The 6,000-nt window shown below is 40.0% G+C and overlaps 1 protein-coding gene across 4 annotated transcripts in view; it reads left to right on the top strand.

Annotated features, from left to right (window-relative positions):
• Positions 1 to 726: 726 nt before the first annotated feature.
• LOC133506220 (protein ELFN1-like) overlaps positions 727 to 6,000 on the top strand; it is a 120,376-nt gene continuing 115,102 nt past the window's right edge. For 2 of the 4 annotated variants that reach the window (XM_061830148.1, XM_061830146.1), the window contains exons 1-2: positions 727 to 990; positions 1,855 to 1,958. The gene's annotated coding sequence lies outside the window, so the exon portion shown is untranslated. Of the gene's footprint in view, positions 991 to 1,791; positions 1,959 to 6,000 lie in introns of all 4 variants that reach the window. The other 2 variants (XM_061830149.1, XM_061830147.1) reach the window with 2 other exon arrangements.

The following is a 6,000-nucleotide window of genomic DNA, read 5'->3' as shown; positions in this document are numbered from 1 at the left end:
TTCAATCCCGGACCCGCCTGTGCGGAGTTTGCATGTTCTCCCTGTGCCTGTGTGGGTTTTCTCCAGGCACTCGGTTTCTTCCCACATCCCAAAAACATTAATTGGACACTCTAAATTGCCCCTAGGTGTGATTGTGAGTGCGGCTGTTTGTCTCCATGTGCCCTGCGATTGGGTGGCAACCTGTTCAGAGTGTACCCTCCCTCCTACCTGTTGACAGCTGGGATAGGCTCCAGCACTCCCAACGACCCTCGTGAGGATAAGCAGCTAAGAAAATGGATGGAAAATAAAAAAAGTAAAATAAAATAAAATAAAATAAAACAGATGAACAACAGTTTCAACGTCACCCCTCCAATAAAAAAAAACAGGAATTAATTTGAATCCTAAAACATTCTTGTACAAAATAATTGAATGAATACACCCCATTCATAATAAAAAAAAAGTCAGGGGTCGATTTAGTTATGAATTTTAATCTTTTGTGACTGTCAGACACAGAGGTGGGTAAGCAAGAGCTACATTTACGCCTTTACATTTACTCAAGTAACATTTTCTTCAAACTGGACGTGTAAGGACTTTAAATGCTTTTTACTTTTACCAGATTTTTTTTTTTTTGTTAAGAGGGCTCTATAGTTTTACTCCGTTACTTTGATCGACATGCTGTTCTCTACTTTTATTTATTAATTTCTGCGAGTAGTAGTCTATTTTCGGACTCCCTCATAGAGTCTCGCGTCGGACACCCGTTGCGTCAATCAAACGGGATAACTAATATCATGTGACTCAAATTAACCAATCAGACGACACAGAAACGTCACATGACCGTAATCTTCACGAGCCTTCAAAATGACCCATTAAAAAAAAAAAGAAAAAAAAAACCCAGCAGCGGCATTCGTTTACTTACTACCCCAAAAGTGCTTTGTCATTAAAGTTCACTTAAATCGTGACTGATCAAACGTGGGTAATTCAGCCCACTTCAAAGTTGACAAACACTTTGCGGTAAGTTGCAAATATTTCTCTTGTTGTTTTGACAGTGGCTACGTTATCTCTTTTACGTACGCACGCAGTGATAAAGCAAACGTTTCTGTAGGGCCCAATGTTTCTGTCGTGGGGTTTTGAGAAGTTATATTTTGAAATGATGGCAGGTGTGTGCCCACTCCCACATATTATTTTTTGTAAATCTAATTTGCTCTTCATGTTCTGATTACAAAAAAATAAATAAATAATCAGAAGTTAAACACAGATTACCCTTTACTTGGGTAGTCTTTTCATTGCTTTCTTACTCAAGTAAATACTTGGATGACTGTGGTTTACTTTTTCTTGAGTTATAGATCGGTTTCCAATGACGTCACCACCTTGGATACCTATCACCTGTGTTCTCTGACCTGTATAACACACAAAATGGCGGAATTGGAAACTTTTCCATTGCATTCTAAAGTAACGCTACTCTTACTTGAGAAGAATATTTAACTATTTCACCCACTTCCGAACTGTAGTTCTTTTTCCACAGAAGACAAAGACTGTACTATATGTCTGCGAGTATTTGTCTATGCTTGTCTGTATGTTTTGCTACATAAATAATTTATGTTGAAATATCAGTTGTTTGAATGTCTTTAAAACTACCGCAATATTGATACTAGCTTTGTTAATAAGAATAATAAAACTAATATATATATATCTATTCATCATAATGTTGTATACATTATTATAAGTATATTAATCTAGTGCCAGCTATGAATGCCTTACAGATTAGACAAAAAAAAAAAAAATACAAGGCTAACTAAGTAATATCATTTGTAGGAGACCTCAAATTTTATGAAGAGCCATTCAAGGTGGATAAGTGGAGGGGTTATGTGCTTCAAGGGCTTGGTGTGACTGAGAACCGTGGCAGCTGAGTTCTGGACAATTAAAGTCTGTCCTGGGTACTTTTGGACACTCCCAACAATGACCCAGTTCTAGTAGTCCAGGTGGGCTCTGATATAGGCATGGATGAGTTTGTCTATGCTGGTGTTGGAGGGTGATGCCCGGAGTTGAGAGATGCATGAATATTAATGACAATTGTTCCTCATTTTAGGGAAAAACATCGGCATTTTTATTGGACTACTTTTGAACAAAAAATCTGTAAATCAGTTTTCAGTGCAAAATGGTTACCGGGCAAGGGCAGGGTTAGGGTGAGCTGCCATATTTTACCAAACCAACCTTTTCTAGGATTTGGGATGTAATGTTGGCCCTCTGGTGTCTCAGTAAACATCCATCCATGAATTTTCTTAGTCACCGAGGAGTGCTGGAGCCTATCCCAGCTGTCAACGGGCGGGAGGCAGGGTCCACCCTGAACTGGTTGCCAGCCAATCGCAGGGCACATGGAGACAAACAGCTGTATTCACAATCACACCAACAGGCAATTTAGAGTGTCCAATTAATGTTACGTGTTTTGGGATGTGGGAGGAAACCAGAGTGCCTGGAGAAAACCTACGCAGGCATGGGGAAAACATGCAAACTCCACACGGGGAGGGCTGGGATTGAACCCGGGTCCTCAGAACTGTGAGGCCAACGCTTTCCAGGTGCACCCCCGTGCTGCCTTTAGTTAACATGCTTCTTCTTCAATTTCTTGAGTTTATCTATGTCACTAACGAAGCTCTCCACCTACCTCTCCGCTCCCGAGCCTGCATTGTCAACATTACAAACATATCTGGGCTCGGAAGTGGGTCTTCAACATGGAGGGAACCAATAAGAGGTAAGGGGGGGGGGGGGTTGTTACCTAAATATGAAAAAAAATCGATATAAAACTGGGTCAAACAGAAGCAGCTGTCAGAGGGACCTTTTCTCGACACTCTCATGAGGAAACGATTGCGTTTTGTGTTGTGAAATTCTTATGCCAAGCCCATGTTGGAGAGCCACTCCACAGCTTTATGTCTAAATGTATAAATAAATATGCCTAAATAGCCAAAATGTGGCACCTTTAATTATGGGTTAGCCTTCTGGTGGGTGGCTGACAACTGTTTCACGGTGATATGCAGTCGAGCACGCGTTTTGAATGTAAAAATCATTCACATGGGTTCAAAAATGTGATTGTTTAACCCCAAAACAAGGTGTAATGATCTGTTTTCTGTTTACTTGTACACTAAACTTCAACTGGGAGCGGAAATTAACAGCTTAGCGCAAGCAAATATGGACAACGCATGCTAAGGGAGGGCAGAATGTACGTCGTAGTTGAAAGTCAACCTGTCACTGTACAATAAAAGCACCTTCAACTACACAGGTACCACAAAAATAAAAAATAAGATTCAGTACAGGAGCAAAGTAATGGTACCTGATTAAAAAAACACATACTACCTGGAAAAGAGAGAAGAAACGCCACAAACAGGCCAAGTGAAGATCTTGAGCACATAGCTGACTGCCTTCTAATGATGCCAGTATGAGCTACTGTTGCACCTGTGGACTGGCACGATGTTCACATAGCTGATAAGTAGAACCTACAATAGCGTGTTTCCGTCAGTACTGGTGTGTCACTGCTAACACCGTAATCTTGGTCATCAGTACTGCCCAGATGAAGAACATTTTATCTTGGGTTTCCTTTTCCGTCTGTTTTTGCTCAAAAAGAACACCACGTCTGCGTTAAGTACTGACGCCGTCAATTCTTGCTTTGTGAGGAAAACAATATTTGAAAAGAGGGCGAGAGGCGCGGTACAGCCAGACCTGGTTTCCACTAAATTACAGGGCACATACTGTATAAACAAGCAACCATACACACTTGTAGCCACACCGATGTGCCACCTGAATAGCACCGCTTTTCTCCAAATTAAATTTTACCGTAATTCCCGGCCTACAGAGCGCACCTGGTTATAAGCCTCGGTACACAGACATAATTTAACGCTAACGCTTTCTGTGTACCGAGGCATATAACCAGGTGCACTAACGCTAGCGCAGCGCTAATGCTAGCACCGCATCACCCCATTAACCGGAAAGTACGCTATAAATGACCCCCTAGGAAAAATCACGTGCTTATTTTAATATGGAGTAGAAAAGTCTTTCTAAAAGTGGAAGAGACCAACATACCAAGATTGCTTGCATCCAAGAAGAAAAAACAGAGGAAAAAAAGCTAGGAAATAATGAAAGTTATGAATATTGTGCACTTGTAGTCAAAATTGTCTCCAATACAAATACTACACACGAGAATACAGGGTTGTGTCAAAAGAAGCAACCTAACATCACTGTTCACATTGGCGGGTAAAACTGAAAGGAAAATGCTATCCCCCCCCCATTTTTTTTTTTTTTTTTTTTTTTTTTTTTTTACTGAATTGAATACAACACAGGGTTGTCTTTTGGATTCAATATTTGAATCACAAAGTGCAACTCGGTGAAGTTTTAATTTCAAACGGTCAAAAGAAGCAACCTATCAACATTGCTTTCTTTGGGAAAAAACAATCTAGTAAAAATCTATAAAAATACAAATTTAGAAAAATTTATACTTAACTTCAAAATTATTTTCAAAATTAAAACTTGCACATTACCCACCAAGGAAAATCCTTGTGTACTTAATTTATTAGAGCTCATAGTAGTCCTTAGCATTTAAATAACAGGAAGAAACGACCTAGCAACACTGTATGTTTTTTTTTTTGGGGGGGGGGGGGCAACGACTCTCTGGCGTCTTTAAGGGGTAGAAAAATGACATTCTGTTTCGCACTTCTGACGACAAATTGGTGTATGAGGTAGGGCTGAATGAAATACATCCGAAATTAACGGGAGCGTGAAGCAGTTTATAGGACTGATTTTCTTGGAACAAGACAGTCTCAAGTCCGTCACCACTAAGTAAATCACGTACTTGATTCCACTTCTGACACTAAAGTTGTGTGAAAGGTGAGCCTGATTCAAGTGTCCTGTTAAATGGCTCATGGTCTTGAAGTGATGTGTTGTAGTGAGGCACACTTTATCACATGTCTCAGAGAATACTAATCACTCGCAGAATCCCGCTTTTGACACCAAAGTGGTGTAACAGGTGCGGGTACTACTTACTAAACACAAAGTAATCAAACATTACACAGTACCAAGTCATCAAGAACTAATAAGAAAGCATGGAGCACTCATACCGATATAACAGTGTAATGTCTACTTAACAACAACGTCGTCATCGTCCAGAAATTCACACCTTAGATTTGAGACTATCCTTCATAAGCGGGTTGTAAATCGGTCATGCAATAAAGATGGACTGAGAAATATGAGTCACGATCATCAATCATGTTGTCCTTGTCATCCAAGCAGTCGGTTTGAGGGAAAAGGTCAGGAAAACGCAGGGGAGCAGCGGGTGGGTGGCGGTGTGGTCAACAGAGGTCACCTCCCAAGTCAATAGCGGACAAACGCAGTGCAGACAACAGGAGATGAAATATAGTACGAGAAATGCAACACAGATCAGAAGTGCAAAAAAAAAAAAAAAAAAAAAAAAAAAAAAAAGCGATACAGCCAAGCCTGTCAACCGCATTGAGGGAACAGATCATAGATTAACAGTAATAGATAAGTACCCCTCCCACAAAGTCACGGTGGCCTCCCAGGGTGTCATTCTTTGCAAAGTAATTTTGAACCTTCAACCGGCTTGAACCTTGATTTGATACCTTAATGCAAGCTTGAACCCCTACTTTGACATTTTTTCTTTTATTTAAATCCTTAACCCTTCAAACCCTAATTTGAAACCCTAACCCAGCCTGAAATTTTAATTTGAAAGCATAAACCCACCCTCAAATTAATTAATAATAATAATAATAATAATAAATTAATAAACTTAATTTTCAAACCTTAACCCTGGGTGGAGACCTGAACCCTGGGTTGAAATCCCAACTTTGGCGGATCAAACACCTGCTTTGAAAATGTGACCTCGTCATAAAACCCTAACCCAGGCCTGAAACCTTAACTTCAAACCTTCTCCCAGGTTTTAAACTAATATGAAACCCTAGCAATGCCTTCAAACCCTAATCTTGGTATTCAACCCTACTTTGAAAGCCAAGGTTTTGTTTCAAA

The sequence above is a fragment of the Syngnathoides biaculeatus genome, chromosome 9 (assembly GCF_019802595.1).
Source record: "Syngnathoides biaculeatus isolate LvHL_M chromosome 9, ASM1980259v1, whole genome shotgun sequence".
In the NCBI taxonomy this organism is placed as follows: Eukaryota; Metazoa; Chordata; class Actinopteri; order Syngnathiformes; family Syngnathidae; genus Syngnathoides; species Syngnathoides biaculeatus.
The sequence above is the reverse complement of the archived record's forward strand: the minus strand, read 5'-3'. Positions and strand labels throughout refer to the sequence as shown.